We start from the raw sequence: 16,892 nt of genomic DNA on the forward strand, positions 1-16,892 counted from the left end.
GGTGTGGCTATGTAGTAAGAAACTTGCTTCCTAACCACATGGTTCTGGGTTCAGTCCCACTGCATGGCAACCGGGGCAAGTGTCTTCTATTATAGCCTTGGGCTGACCAAAGCCTTGTGAGTGAATATGGTAGATGGAAACTGAAAGAGGTCCATCATGTGTGTGTGTGTGTGTGTGTGTGTGTGTGTGTGTATGTATATATATTTGTGCGTTTGTGTCTGTGTTTGTCCCCCCACAATCGCTTCACAACCGATGTTGATGTGTTTATGTCCCCATAACCAAGCAGTTTGGCAAAAGAGACCGATAGAATAAGTCCTGGGGTCGATTTGTTCAACTAAAATCCCTTAAGGTGGTACTCCAGCATGGCCACAGTCACATGGCTGAAACAAGCAAAAGAATAATAGAATAAGAGAGAATGGTTAAAGTTAGATTTCAGTCTAACACAAAGTGGAGCTTCATAAGTTTTTTTTCTTTATTTCCTATCCAAATTCTTCATGGAATGGAATTGTTTACCAAATCTTGATTTATAGTCAGTTATTCTAAAATGAATATTTAACATATTATTTTCCAGCTTTCATTGTTTTAACAGAAATATTACTCTCATGATGGTCGTCTGCTAGTTTATGTAATATGTATAAGGCATGGTCTTTTTTGTATATGCAAAACTACATTTGCAATGTGTTGTTTCCAAATACTAGATACATAAGTGTGTGTGTGTGTGCATACATATATGCATATATGTAATATATATTGGGTTGTCCGGAAAGTTTGTGCCGATTTATAGTAGCCTACCTTTCGACTTATTTGCCATGAAACCACCTCAGTTCTGGGAAGAGGGTATTTTTAAGTTAAAGGAAAGATGGAGACGCATTGTGCACCAAAATGGTTCATATTTGGTTGATTAAAAATGTAATGGTATTTATTGACCTTTTTCTTTCCTTTAAAAATCGGCACAAACTTTCCGGACAACCCAATAGTTTGCTTCCTAACCATATGATTGCAAGTTCATTCCCACTGTGTGGCACCATGGGCAAGTGTTTTCTACTATGGCTTCAGGCTGACCAAAGCCTTGTGAGTGAATTTGGCTGGCAGAAATTGAAAATAAGCCCGTTGTGTATGTGTGTGTGTTTGTGTTTGTCCCCCACCACTGCTTAGCACCCAGTGTTGGTGTGATTATGTCCCTGTAACTTAGTGGTTTGGCAACAGAGATTAATAGAATTAGTGTTGGGCTTTAAAAACAAAATATCTACTAGAGTCAAATTCATACGACTAAGACTCTCCAAGTCAGTGCCCCAGTATGGCCCCAGTCAAATGACTGAAACAAGCCAAAGATAAAAGATATATATATATAAATGTATGTGCATTTTTTCAATGTGTATAAATAACACAGAAAAAAAAAATAAATAGTTAAAGATTTGAATAACACCTGCAGTTAACTCTATTCCTTAATTTATCTATTTATATATAGTTGAAAATTATCGTTATAGGTATAAATATACCATAAACAATTATAGAAAAATGGGGGAGAAAAAGATGTTATCAAAATTAAATTTAAAACAAAATAAGATTCAATACATACACATGTTTCAAAGAACAATACAAATATGTAAGAAAAAAATTTATAATCATAGTAATTATAATTAAATTCTCATTAGTGTGAAGAATTTTTGGAAGGACATCAAAAAGGTTTAATTAAATAATGTAAATTAAAATAAGATACAATAAGGGAGAATACAAAAGGCGTAATAGGGAAAAATCAGATATTTACAAGCAAGTTGTAAAAGGGAAAAAATAACAGTAGTAATAATAATAGTGAGAGAGAAGAAAGAGAAAAAAAGACAGACATATTAATGTCTGTATGTGTAGTAAACTATAACATAAAAATCAAAATCTAATGGACATGTTTAAAAATATAGTAACAGGTCGAGATGAAGTATAATGTAAACAGGGCCACGTATGTATAGTAGAATATAATGTAACAGGTGCACTAGTAGAAAAAAAAACCCATAGTGAGTTATACATATAGATATCAATATTGAAAAACGGAAAAAAAATATATATATATATATTACACGAGGCTAAAAGTGATAAGCAAGACTATGTTTGTAAAAAGTTACACTATTTAAGTAGAAATGTACATACAAGCACAGAAAAAACAAAAGAGAACTTAACAAGGAAAAAACATTGATCAAATTCATATGACTAAGACTCTTTGAGTCAGTGCCCCAGTATGGCCACTATATATACATTGTGAAGTACACTTGCCACCTAAATGTGGTGGATCCATAAGGGACGATGCTACTGTTGTTTATAGCCCCAGGAAGACATCTCCTCCTTCCTGGGGCCATAAACAACAGTAGCATTGTCCTCTATGGGTCTGCCATGTTTAGGTGGCAAATATATTTCACGATTCGATGCTACTACTGTTTACATCTCACTCAGAGATTTATTATTGCTATATATATATATTTATATATTTATATATATATATTTATATACACACTTATGTATCTTGCATTACACCCACACCCACACACACACACACACACACACACACACACACACACACATGTAGTTAGTAAATGATAAATCCAAAAGAAAAGGTTCACTCTAGCTTATAGAGCAGCAGAGTATTTAAAGGAAGAGAGTTAAGGCTGGTTTATTGTGTTACTCATGGTTTTCTGTCCAGAAAGCGCTTAGCTTTCATACATCTTGTCAGACCCTGTTGGCCAGTGACCTATAACCTCTCTTTGAAATGGAAATAGAAAAGGCCTCATCACTAGCTTTTTTGTTCTGTGTGTTCAAAACCCAGCTACAAGGCCTTTTCTCCCTCCCGTTTGAAGAGAGGTTATAAGTCACCGACCATTAGGGTCTAACGAGATGTATGTAATGCTAAGTGTTTTATGAACGTGAAACACTGAGTAACCCTATGAACCAGCCATAGCTATCTTTTTCTCTCTCTCTCTCTTTCATACACACACACACACACACACACACACACACACACACACAATTATTTGTACTAACACATTAATAGAAATATACTAAGAAACATTTTACTGTTAACAGTAATGATAATGCTTGTTCATTAATGCTGTTAAAATAAGCAGCTTCGGAACACTTTCTAACATCAAGGCTTCGTCATTTACAGCAAATCAGAATAATTTTTTTATTCAAATGCAAATCCTTTTGATTAGTTTGTCTGGGCCACATCTAGAAAGGGGACCTTTGTGATTTTTAGATATCATTCTATTTCAATATTTCTAAGTTATCTAAATATTTTTATCGTCATAATAGACATTCTTTTAAAATGTAACTACAACTCACTTTTATACCTTTACATTTTAAAATTAACGGGTGTATACCTCTACATTTTAAAATTAATGGGTCTATACTCTTGCATTTTAAAATTAATGGGTTTATACTTTTGAAATTTAAAATTAATGGGTTTATACCTTTACATTTTAAAATAAATGGGTTTTCAATGCTGCCTCTTGTAATCCCGCCTTGTAATACATTTGCTTATATAAATGAAATGATTGTGTTTTTCTCACTTCATGCTTGTTTTAGCATTCCATACTAACCACAGATTTACTTGGAATGTTTTAAACTTTATACTTGATATAAAATTCCATTTCTTTAAATATGGCAAAGTCGATGAGTTCCTCTTGAGTGCTGGGCCTCTCAGAGGTGAAGTGTCTGCATTCCTTTTGAGGCAAAGTGGCTGAGTTCCTTTTGAGCACTGGGCCTCATGGAAGCAATGACCGAGACCTTTGGCATTATGTCATGCTTGAGAAGAGGACCCATGAAGCCGAGCAAAATTGAAGTCATGACAGATATGGGTGTCATGCAAATTGGCACCCATGCCAGTGGCACGTAAACACACCCTGGTGTCATGCAAATGGCATGTAAAAGCACCCATTACACTCGGAGTGGTTGACTTTAAGAAGGGCATCCAACCATAGAAAACCATGCCAAATAAGACTGGAGTCTGGTGCAGCCTTCCAGCATGCCAGCCCTGGTCAAATCATCCAACCCATGCCAGCATGGACAACAGACATTAAATGATGATGATGATGATGATGTACTGCAATTCTGCACAAGTACTTTTTTTTTCTTTTTACCAAAATGACATCATAACAACTCATTTCAAAGAATAAACAAAAGATACTTGAAATATTTGGAAGAGAAATTTCTGAATAGAGATGTGTGTCTACCTTGTGGTCTACCCAGATAATATATATAAAAAACTGAAAAACCACCATCATCAAGCCAGTACTGTGAGACAAACTAATCAAAAGGATTTGCATTTAAATAAAAAATAATTCTGATTTGCTGTAAATGACGAAGCCTTGATGATAGAAAGTGTTCCGAAACTGCTTATTTTAACAGCATTAATGAACAAACACATACAGTCACCTACTCCCATAATAAACAACTACAACACAAACATGATGACTATAACATGAAAACATTAGGAAACCTCGATAGTTAAAACGGAAATCCAAAAAGCTTTTCAAAGGGGAAATGTTATTTTGATATTTTATAGTTTATTTTAGTTTCTCAATGTTAGAAGTTTCGAATCTACTCGAATTGACTTTATGCTGTATAAATGTATTGACCTTTGGTCAATAAACATTTACCATTTTGTGGCTTTCATATATCACTTCTTCTGTTTCAATAATAACTTTGTCTCAATTGTAAAATAACTATTATTATTATCTGAAGTGAGAGAAAGAGAGCAAAAATTAGTGTAATATATGAAAGAACTATTAATTATATTGGTTTTCTAATAGTAAGTTAGCTTGTAGAATGTAGCTGCTGTCAGCGGATTTAGAAATAATGGTTTTGTTTTAACAACTGAATAAAATTTACTTGTGTTCTATTTTCTAGATTCTTCTAAACAAAGCAGGTAAACAAGTGATGCAGGTAGTAAGTTCATTTGTGTATTTTCTGTTTCAGCTTTGATTTATCAAGGAAATCAATGAACAAAAAAGCTAAGCAGTTCTCATTGCTTCGAATACAAAAGGTGGGTGAAGCAAAGCAAGGGTATTACCGATTTCAGATATTAATCAATCTGAATATAATGCACCTTGCTTCAGTTCCTCGTTAAAGTTAGTTTCTAATTGTGATTTAATTGTGAATAAGTTAGAATAGTTTAATTCCTTTTTCCTTCTTTACAATGGCAGACATCTTTCTATTATTTCAACTTATTGTGTGTAAAGAACTTCTTTATCAACATCATTCATCATGTGAAGGCATGTGGCTCAGTGGTTAGAGTGTTGAGCTTACGATCGTGAGGTTGTGAGTTCAATTCCCGGACTGGGCTGCATGTTGTGTCCTTGAGCAAGACACTTTATTTCACGTTGCACCAGTTCACTCAGCTGTAGAAATGAGTTGCGACATCACAGGTGCCAAGCTGTATCAGCCCTTTTGCCTTTCCCTTGGATAACATCGGTGGTGTAGAAAGGGGAGGCTGGAAAGCATGGGCGACTGCTTGTTTTCCTTACACAACCTTGCCTGGACTTGTGCCTCGGAGGTTAACTTTCTAGGTGTAATGCCATAGTCATACATGACTGAAGAGGGTCTCCTCCTCCTCGTCATGTTTACGTCTACGTTTCCATGCTTGCATGGGTCAGATGGAGTTTATTGAGGCAGCAACCTTCACCAGTTTCTAAAGAAGGCATACTTTCCCATGCTCAGACATGTTCTCACAGAATATTGCAAAGGAACGACATTTCCTGTGAGACAATGACAATTATTTGCAGCTACAACACAATGTCAAGTCAAGGAGACACACACACACACAAATCCACACACGCACTCTTTGTTAACTCTTTGTGAACTCCCCTTTCAAACTTATACTCAAAAACTATCTTGGACATAAAGAAAATGAGATGTTTATGCCTGGATCTTCTTTGATCTCAGATCTCGATAGCCAGAGCTGACCTCAAACTAAATAACAACTCAACTGAAATGAAACTCATCTCTGTGCCATTATTTTTTCTTTTATTTGTTTTACTCAATTGACTGCGGCCATGTTGGAGCACCGCCTTTTGTCGAACAAAAAAATATATATTCTTTAATTCTTTTATGTGTTTCAGACATTTGACTGTAGCCATGCTGGAGCACTACCTTTAGTTGAACAAATCGACCCCAGGACTTATTCTTTGTAAGCTTAGTACTTATTCTACCGGTCGCTTTTGCCGAACCGCTAAGTTGCGGGTACGTGAACACACCAATATTGATTGTCAAGCAATGGTGGGGACACAAACACAGACACACAAATATATACGCATACACACACACACACACACACACACACACACACACACACACACACACACATCCACACATAGATATATATATATGACAGGCTTCTTTCAGTTTCTGTCTACCAAATACATTCACAGGGCTTTGGTCAGCCTGAGGCTATAGTAGAAGACACTCGCCCAAGGTGCCATGCAGTAGGATGAGAAACCGGAACCATGTGGTTGGAAAGCAAGCTACTTAGCACACAGCCACTCCTGCATCTATGGCCATTCCTGTATAATTTTTATCAGAAAGTTTCATGTTGTCTTTGTTTAAATCAGAATATTTGCTATTTTACATCTGTAATGCAACCCTAAAAAAGAAATTCTAATGAGGAATGCTACTTTCTTTCTAATTTCAGAATCACTGTTTTTGTTTCAATAACCGAGAAATAGCAACTGTGGCTGGATAAGACAAAAACTTAAATGGAAAGCAAAAATAAATATTATGCTTCAGTAAAAGACAATTCTGTAATTAAATATAAACTTCACTTATATTACATTATAAATTTTTGCAATATTTGTAATTCATTTCTTCTTCAAACTTAAAACAAAAAGACAAAGAAATAATTGCTAAAACATTTTTATAAAATATCCAAATTCATAATGACTCTTCAAGGGAAAATGTACTAAGATGGAAACTGACAAAAATATACTTTAATGGATTCACATTTAGATATTTCTAAATGCAGCTCATTGTTCATATTGTACAGCTTCAAGTCAGCTCTGTTTTTTTTTTAGGAGACCTGTGATCATGGGTGTTCTGGTTATGGCCATCCAACTTTAATATGAATGCAGACCTACATTGAGCTGTCACAAATGGAAAATATATTTCATAAAGAAATTTCTATCAAGTCATCAGTATGCTATTTTATCCATCAGCTAATGTTAACCTTGGTGTGAAATGAATTTAAAATGCAGGAGGGCAGAGGCAACCCTGCAAAGTATTGGCTGAGTCTGAGGCATTTGGGCAAGTGTCCTCTACCATAGCCTCAGGCCGACCAAAGCCTTGTGAGTGGATTTGGTAGATGGAAACGGAAAGAAGCCCATCCTATATATATATATATATATATATATATATATATATATATATATATATGGGTGTGCATGTATGTGTGTGTGTGTATGTTTGTGTGTCTGTTTGTCCCCCCAACATCACTTGACAACAGAGGTGTGTTTACGTCCCCGTCACTTAGTGGTTTGGCAAGAGAGACCAATAGAATAAGTACTAGGCTTACAAAGAATAAGTCCTGGGTCTAGTTGCCTGACTAGATGCGGTGCTCCAGCATGGCCACAGACAAATGACTGAAACAAATAAAAGAATAAAAGAATAACCCCAGACCTACCAAAGCAGTTGTCTGAAAATGTCATCACGGTATTATCTGCCAATGAGACATGATGCTGTAGCTAGGGCACTCTATAATGAAATCTGTCAGAAGGATAACCCCAAGGACAAAGAAATAAGAACCTAGAGTATGGTTGAAGCCATAGCTAATTATAAATAAAAGGAGTACTGGTGGAGTGTCCCAATGAAAACCTGAATACAATGTAAGCACAACAGACGTGGTTTAATAATTTGCGATAGAGAAGAGAAACTGTGTAGAGTTGTGGAAATTAGCTAACGAGCGGATGATAACAAAGCTGAAGATCAGTGGGAAAGAGAATATCTATGCGTGAGAAATCTGCAGTTACTCTCTCCAGATTGCAAGTTCAGGTTTATACCTGTAATTATTGGGGCCCTGGGATATGTAACACACTGCCTAAATACTAATCTTGAGAAATTAGGCTTGGAGAAAGCTGATTCGAAGGCTACAGATCCAATCCATCACTGGAACTGTAAAAATATGTAAAGCTTTCCAGAAGTTTATCATTTAAATATATATGAACATGTCTAGATATGCAACTATATGCATGAGAATACATACACAAAACATACAAATCTGCACATACATACATACATGCATACTTCCATGCATACACACTTGCACACATACATATATGCATACATATATACACACACACATACATACACAAATACACCTATACATACACAGATACATACACACACATACATACATACATACCAACAAAAACGATACACCAGAGCATTCCGAGTTGGTTGGTACATCGGCTAATAAGTATTTTATGAGTGTGATTTTCTCCCTGCCTACCAGAACCACCACCACCACCACTACCATCACAAAGTTCTCAGATGGTATGAAGTTGTGAATGTTTGCAAATATAAAACTTTGAAACATGGCAGTTGTAGCTATATTACTTACGAAAGCCATCTCCAAATGTCTTCCCAGCCTTGGTCAGTCTACTTCCATTTAATAAATATTTATAGCCCATTTTTTTCCTACCTATGTCTCTGTCTCATAAATAAATACATACTAATATATATATATGCATATTTATACATGTGTATATATATGTATGTACAAATTGATAGATAGAGAGAGAGAAAGAGAGAGAGAAAAAGAGAGAGATAAATAGATAGATAGATAGACTGACAGACAGACAGACAGATAGATAGATAGATAAACAGACAGACAGACAGATAGACTGACAGACAGACAAACAGACAGACAAACAGATCGATAGATAGACAGATAGATAGACAGACTGACAGAGAGATAGATAGATTTACACATATATGTGTATATGTTTATATATTTGTATATAAATATATGAAAGTGTATATACATGCATAAATGTATTGTGTATTGTGCATATAAAGTTATTCCAATTGCAAAATATAGAACTTTGTTATTTAACTTTCAACATTGCATTTAAAATGATTGGAAATGCAGAGTGGAAATAATTTTACCTCCCAGTCGATTCCAACACAGTATTTGAATTACAAATGTATGCTATATCTCTTCCATGAGACAAAAAAGATTATTATACTTAACATGTTTTATACTTTCCCAAAGAATTTTTCACACTTTACATCTTTTGATAGACTAAGTTTCGTCAACAATACCTATAAAATATTTCCAAAGTATAAAAGTATTTTTCTCGTATATTTTATGTTATTCATGCATAAACTTAGTAAATAGTTTGTGAAATCATACATTAAATATTGTATTCTGCCATCAACTGATCAATTCTTTGTTTTCCTCTTCACTGGCACATCTGTTAATTCAAGGATGTGACTAAAATAATTGATTCAAGGTGACAGTTTTAGAGCTCAGGATGTTTCCATTGCACAGAGGAAAATGAAAACTTCCAATGAAAATATATTTTAAATGAATCTACTGAAAAGTACTTACTTGCACAAATATATATATATATATATATATATATATATATATATATATATATATATATATATATATATATATACATACACACACATACACACACACACACATATATATATATATATATATATATATATATATATATATATATATATATATACATATATATACATACATATATATATACTCATACACACATGTATGCACACATGTGTGTGTACATGTATGTGTGTATATATATATATGTATATATATTCTTTATTTATACACATACACATGTACGCACATGCACATTATATATATATATATATATATATATATATATATATATATATATGCTTATATATATATATATATATATATATATATATATATATATATATATATATAAGCATATATATATATATATATTACATATACACACATGAAGAGGAAGGGGAGCACGAGGAGGAGAAGAAGGTGGAGGATGAGAAAAGGAGGAAAAGAAGAAGGTGGAGGAGGAGAAAAGTAGAAGAAGAAGAAAATGATTGCTTCCCAACGACATGGTCTTGGTTTCTGTCCCACTGTGCATCGTTTTGGTCAAACATGTTCTAGTATAGCCCTTGGTCAACCAAAGCGTTGCTGGTGGATTTGCTGGACAGAAACTGAAAGAAGCCTGCTGTATACATGTGTATATGTTTGTGTGTGTATATTCGTGTGTGCCCTTGTCTTGATATCATGGTTGGACACAAGCATCACCATCAAATAAGCAATATCGTTCATTTCCTGTCTTCAGTGGAAAACATTTCAGGCCTTGGGGAAATGAGTTGCTTAAGAACAGGTGAGGGTTTGCAACAGAAAGGTTAGCAGGCTGTAGAAAATCTGCGTCAACAAATTCTGTCTGACCCATGTGAATAAGGAAAAATGGACATTAAAAGATGATGATGATTGGTAGGTAGATTGATAGATAGATAGAGATAGAAAGAGAAAGAGAGAGAGCCAGACAGACAGACAGATAGATAGATAGATAGATAGACAGCCAGACAGATAGACAGACAGACATATGGATAGATAGACTGCTAGACAGATAGACAGCCAGCCAGACAGACAGACAAATAGATAGACAGACATACAGATAGATAGATAGATAGATATCTTTTTATTGTAGCCACCGAGGGCTAAATACAGAAAATAGACAAATTACAATGTAGAGCTGTTCTTGGGGGGGCGGGATAATTTCGATCAAAAGGGATCGCGGAAAAAAGGGGGGGATTTCGATCAAAAGGGATCGCAGAAAAAAAAGAACAGAAGGAAGGGTGGGGCGATCAATAGGGATCGTGTATCACAGTCAATGTAAAAAAAACGGGGAACAGATTAGGTTTATCCGTGGAGAGAAAAGCCTACGGAAAAGACCACGGTCACCTCAGGTTTTTTTTTTATTTTTAAGGTACATGAAAGTAAGTACCTTCTCTCTTTTTGTTACAAGTTTATGCTTAAAATGGTGTCGTCTTTCATTCTTACCATTCTTGCCACATTTACCCATTTTTTATTGAAACTTTCATTCAAAAACACTTTCCTCTCTATCCTCATTCTCCTTTTCAAGTGGTACTTGAAAAAGTTGACGGGGGACTGACCAGAGAGGAAAGTGTTTGTTTGTTGACCTTTCAAACGCGTCCACCTCACGCATTCTTTTGCCATAACTATCAGTGTTACAAAAACCGTTTTTCCTTCCCGTTTAAAGGAAGGTGGCGGAACAATATTCACGATAGATTCGGCTGATAAGTGGGCTCGTCCCACACGCGACAACAGCCGTTCGACGAAGGTCCACAGCTCTGAAATATCTGGACACTGCACTAGTGCGTGCAGAACGGTTTCGTCGCTCTGACCGCATCTCGGGCAGGTCGGTCCGGTGGTTTTCGAACCGTGTCTGTAGATCTTCTCTCGAACTGGTAGTGCGTCCCGATAGCATTGCCAAGCCAGGGACCTCTGGAAATTATCCATAGGCCCCGGCCCGAACGTCGTCTTGAAAAGGCGGGTTAGGAATTTCTCGTCGACACCCAGGTTTGCCCCGAGAGTGTCGTCAGACCTCCCCTCCACTAGCTCTCTATAGAACGCATCGGTCGTTTGGAAGTTGCACAAGTTTGATCCCGGACGGCAGAACTGTTGTAGAGCTTGGCGACACTCGCGGTGCCAATCGCCCAGTTTCGGTCTCTTCCTGAGCCATGTTTGCAGTTCGGTGAGTGAGACGAGCTACGGGAAGGCGCGCCTCACAAACGGCGCCCACACCTGTTCACCGTCGTCAATGAAGTTCCGGAGATGCCGCAGTCTCAGCGCATGTCTGCGCATCATTAACCGTGGCATCCCTAGTCCTCCATGTAACGGTTGTTGACAGCAAATGGATTGCCTCACCATCGGAATACCACCCTTCCACAGAAAGCGGAAAAGTATGCGTTCTAGTTTCATGATGGTGGCATCGGGACAAGGCACGACGGTCAGGTGGTAATCGATGACTGATGCGATATACACATTAGCCGCCCTCCGCCCGGCCTTTTAGAGATAACTTTCTCTCGGCCCATGTTTGACTGAGTTTGATCACTCTACTGGTGATCTCGTCCCAGTTCTTATCCATTTGGAGGTCAGGACTGAACCAGACCCCGAGCAGTTTAACCGGTCCGTCCGTCCAGCGTCCCACTACGGAGTCGCTGTTGGACGGTATGGGCTTGCTTCTCCAGGTGCCGAGTAACAAACCCACTGACTTTTCCGGGTTAATTTTTGCTCCTGTCACCGTTTCGTATTCTTTAAGTGTCTCGCCTAGCATCTCGACGTGCTTTTCGCTCGACACTATGACGGTGACATCGTCCGCATATGCAGACACGCCCGTCCCGCAACCCAGCTCTCGTGGGATATCCCTCAGTGTCGCCAGCTTCCGCAGTAGTGGTTCAAGCGTCAATACATACAGAAGCACCGACAGGGGATGTCCCTGACGGACCGAACGCGTGATGTCGAACGGTTTTGACAGGTGACCGTTTACCCGAATTACCGATCGGATGCCGCTATACAAGGCAGCGATCCGACCGCGGAAGACGGGACCAAAGCCAGCGGCCCTGAAGACGGCCGCCAGGTATCGATGGTCGACCCTATCGAAGGCTTTAGATTGATCTAAATTGATCAGCGCTCCATCCATGCCAGGATCCTTAACTACCCTGTCCATGATGTAGCGCATGAGGTGGAGGTTGTCATGGATGCTTCTGCGCGGCACGGCGCATGTTTGCGCCTTGTCGACTAGTTTATCGATGACAAGCGCCAACCTCTCGGCTATTACTTTGGCCAAAATTTTCAAATATGCGTTGAGCAGAGTGATGGGCCTGAAATTATCTATAAAATTCCTCTTGTTTGGGTCTTTCTTCAGCAATGTCACTGCACCTCGGCTCACAAAACCGGTAGCATTCCAGTCCCCTACTAACAGTAAAGGTCGTGACGTTCCCAGGAAAACCTCTAGACGTCTAAAGAAATCCGCCCGACCCGTTAAGGACGGTGCATACACTGCCATCAGACGTAAAGCACACCCGTTTGTGCCATCGACGTCCAAGACAACCAGCCTACCCTCCGGGTCTAGGAATATTGGCCTTACTTTTAGGTTCAGACTCTTCCGAAAAAGCACTGCGGTACCACCACCACCCATGTTTGGCAGACAGGGAGAAAAATAAATGTCGAAATGTCCGCAAAACATGGACTTGAGGGCCCGCGGGTTACTGAGTCTGGTTTCACTGATAGCTATGATTTCTATGTTCTGTGACTTGATGTCATTTAGTAGGTAACCTTGCTTCCAAGCTGACGCCAAGCCACGTACATTTACACAACCTAATTTAAGCATAATTCAAGTCGAAATTTGTGCTTCATACACAACAGTAAAAGAGACAAGAGAGAAGGTTACTTACTCGTTTCGAAAGTTTTAGCTTCCTCTTCTTTTGAAGTATCTTGGAGGAGGTTTTTGAAGAGTTTCTTTGATAAATATTTTTGGAACAACCCCCCCCCCCAACCGCATTCGGAAAGAGGGTTTTGAGTGTGTGGTGCTGCGTTTGTGTGATGTGAACTATTTTGATGTGTTTCGGTGGTGTAGTGCGTGGATGATTGTTAAGCTTATAATCATCTTCAGAAATGTTTGAGATATGATGTAGTCCATTAGTCTTGTGTTTTTTGTGTCTATCGCTGATAGCATTGTGTGTTTTTGTGATGTTGGTGCTGGTTTGGTTGTGCAAGGAGCTTTCAGCGGTTACATATTTCCCTGCTTTGCATGCATTTAATTTTGGGGTTATTTTGATCTTTTTCTTTTACCTCCTGTGGCTATTTGCCACTCTGTAGAACTTTCATCGTTAGACGAAATGTCTGATGAATCAGGAGGTAAAGGCAAAGCATTTGGTTCTATTTGTGTGTTTGTCGATGGTGTTGTGGAGTGTGGTGTGTGTGTTGTTGGGGAATTGGGAGTAGTATTGGTATTTTCTTCGTTCTCAGTGGTTGTCTTCTTGGTTGTTGTTCTTGGTGTTGGTGTTGGTCTGTCTTTAGTTGTTGGTGGTGGTGTTGTTTCTGTTTTTGGCTCAGGTGGTGGTGTTGTTTGGTTGGGTTGGTTTGTTCGTTGTTGCCGTTCTTTCGTTTTCGCATATAACTGCTTGATCAGTTGTGTATACGGTGGTGTGGGTAATAATGCTGGTGTTTTGGGTTTTTGGTTTTCCCGTGGCTGTTGTTGTTGTTGTTGCTGTTGTTTCGCGGCAGAATTGCAATCCTTTTGGAAGTGAGCTTCACTAACAGCGTGGTCGAGTGCCTTCCACCACTACATACAGCCTTTGCGTTGATGGTAACTTTAAGTAGGTGGGTATTTTATTTAGTGACTCCTGGGTAATATGGAGAAGGATCTCCATCTTTTTACCCACCCACTGTTGCTTTTCAGAAACATTAATTTGTAATATGTCAACTTCCTCCATATCGACACATTCCTCCACCACAAATATCTGAGCATTAGATAATCGTTTTCTATCATTGTTAGAAACCAGTTATTTAATATACTTTACACTTAACTCTTTTGCATTTAAACTGGCTATATCCAGCCCAAATATTTTGTCTGCTTTGCATTCAAACTGGCCAGAACTGGTCTCTCACACTTACTCTTCAATATCATTCTAAAAATATACAATCACATCTTTGAAATCTGAAAGCTACAAGATAATAAATGGTTAATTCAAAACAATGCCAATAAGCATAAAATTTGGAAAATAATTTGAATGCTAAAGGGTTAAAACTTAAGTTTGTGTCTATTACATAGTACATGTTTATACACAGGGGGGTCTAAGTCAACAGTGAGGTACCAGCTTCTCTCTTGCATATAGCACAATTCCAGTCTAAAATATAATTTTTACACTATTGCTTCCATTTTATAGACTTGACAAAAAAATTTTATCTTAGATTATCAAAATTAAAATTTCCTATTTTAATTTGTGCAGTAATTAACTTCAATTTAGAAAATGAAGCATGTATTGAAATAACCACTCTGTAATTAGCTTCCAATAATTACAGGCGTCACATGATTAACCCCTTTCTGATCTCAACATTTTACTAAAATATAAGAAAAATATGAAAAGTTGAATGAGTTGCTAAGTCGATTGGCAAATTGTTTTGCTTCTTTCCTTTGGTGTTTCTGTTAAATGTATAGGTTTTAGTCTACAGCAAACTTTGTATGTTTTAGTATTACTGTAACCGAGACCACCACCACCAACAACAATCATAACAACAACAGCAACAATAGCTTTGATAATGATTCTTTCTGCTATAGGCACAAGGCCAGAAATTTTGGAGACGGTGGCTAACTGATTACATTGATCCCAGTTTTCAACTGGTCCTTAATTTATCCACAGCCCACCACCACCACCGCCACCAGCACCACTACCAGAAGGATGAAAAGCCAAGTTGAACTCAGCAGAATTTGAACTTAAAACATAAAATCTGAATAAATTCTACTAAAAAATCCTACCAGCTTTCCTCCTTAGTACTAATAATAATATATTATTACTATTCAGTGGCATTTCACCAAACCTGCAGCTTTCTGCAGCGCAAACTCCATGAAGTTCAGAATGAGTGGTGGACTAACCTTGCACAGAGAACCCAGCCGTGCACTGACACTGGCAACTATGAGGTGTTCTACAAAGCTTTCAAGGCAGTTTGCAGCCCAACACATCAAGTCCAGAGTCCCTCCTTGCACAGCTGCTCAGATGGCCAGGCACTTCTCACAGACAGTCTCCACCCTCAACTGCTGGTCTGAATATTTCCAGGCCCACTTCAGTGCAAACAAAGTTGTCCAGGAAAATGCCATCCTCCCCATCCAGCAGCAGCCACTCAGAATGAAACTAGATGAGCCTCCAACCATGGAAGAAAACAGTTGCCATAGGCCAGCTGAAAAGTAGAAAGGCAACAGGAGTCGATGACATACCACCAGAGATATGGAAGCTTGGGGGTTCTATCCTATGTGCTAAACTCCATGAACTTCTCGTTACATGCTGGGAACAGGGCAAGCTACCATGCGATCTCTGTGATGCTGTCGTCATTACACTGTACAAAAACAAAGGGCAAAGTCAGACTGCACAAACTATCAGGGGATCACCTCAACAGACTTGTTCTGTCCATCATCGAAAATCATCTCCCAGAAAGCCAATGTGGTTTCAGAGCCATAAGGGGCACAACAGATATAGTTTTCGTTCTCAGACAGATCCAATAAAAAGTGTCGGGAGCAAAACAAAGCACTCTATGCAACATTTGTCTATCTGGCAAAAACATTCAATACTGTGAGCAGAAAAGGTCTATGGCAGACCCTAAACCAACTTGGCTGTCCCCCAAAACCCCTAACCATGACCATCCAGCTTCATGAAAACCAACAAGGACAAGTCTGTCTGAACAATGACATATCAGAGCCATTCCCCATCCACAACTGTATCCCGGCACCAACTCTCTTCAACATATTCTTCAGCATGATTCTCAAACAAGCCACTGAAGACCTCAAAGCTGAAGACGGCATTTACATCAGGTACTGTCTGGATGGCAGTCTTTTCAACCTCTGGTGCCTGCAGGCCCACACCAAGACCCAAGAGCAACTGATCCAGGAGCTCCACTTTGCAGATGACGCTGCACTTGTTGCACACTAAGAAAGAGCCCAGCAGCTCATCACATCCTACTTTGCAGAGGCACGCAGCTCTTTGGGCTGGAAGTAAGCTTGAAAAAGACTGAAGCCCTACACCAACCAGATCCTCAGGATGATTACAACCCACCACACACCACCATTGCCAAAACAGAA

The 16,892-nt window shown here is 38.3% G+C and overlaps 1 long non-coding RNA gene across 2 annotated transcripts in view; it reads right to left on the minus strand.

The window, feature by feature from the left end:
- LOC128250439 (uncharacterized) overlaps positions 1 to 16,892 on the minus strand; it is a 160,810-nt gene that overhangs the window by 91,236 nt on the left and 52,682 nt on the right. The gene's annotated exons all lie outside the window — the stretch shown is intronic.

Source organism: Octopus bimaculoides, chromosome 2, assembly GCF_046866305.1.
Source record: "Octopus bimaculoides isolate indiv1 chromosome 2, ASM4686630v1, whole genome shotgun sequence".
Taxonomy (NCBI): domain Eukaryota; kingdom Metazoa; phylum Mollusca; class Cephalopoda; order Octopoda; family Octopodidae; genus Octopus; species Octopus bimaculoides.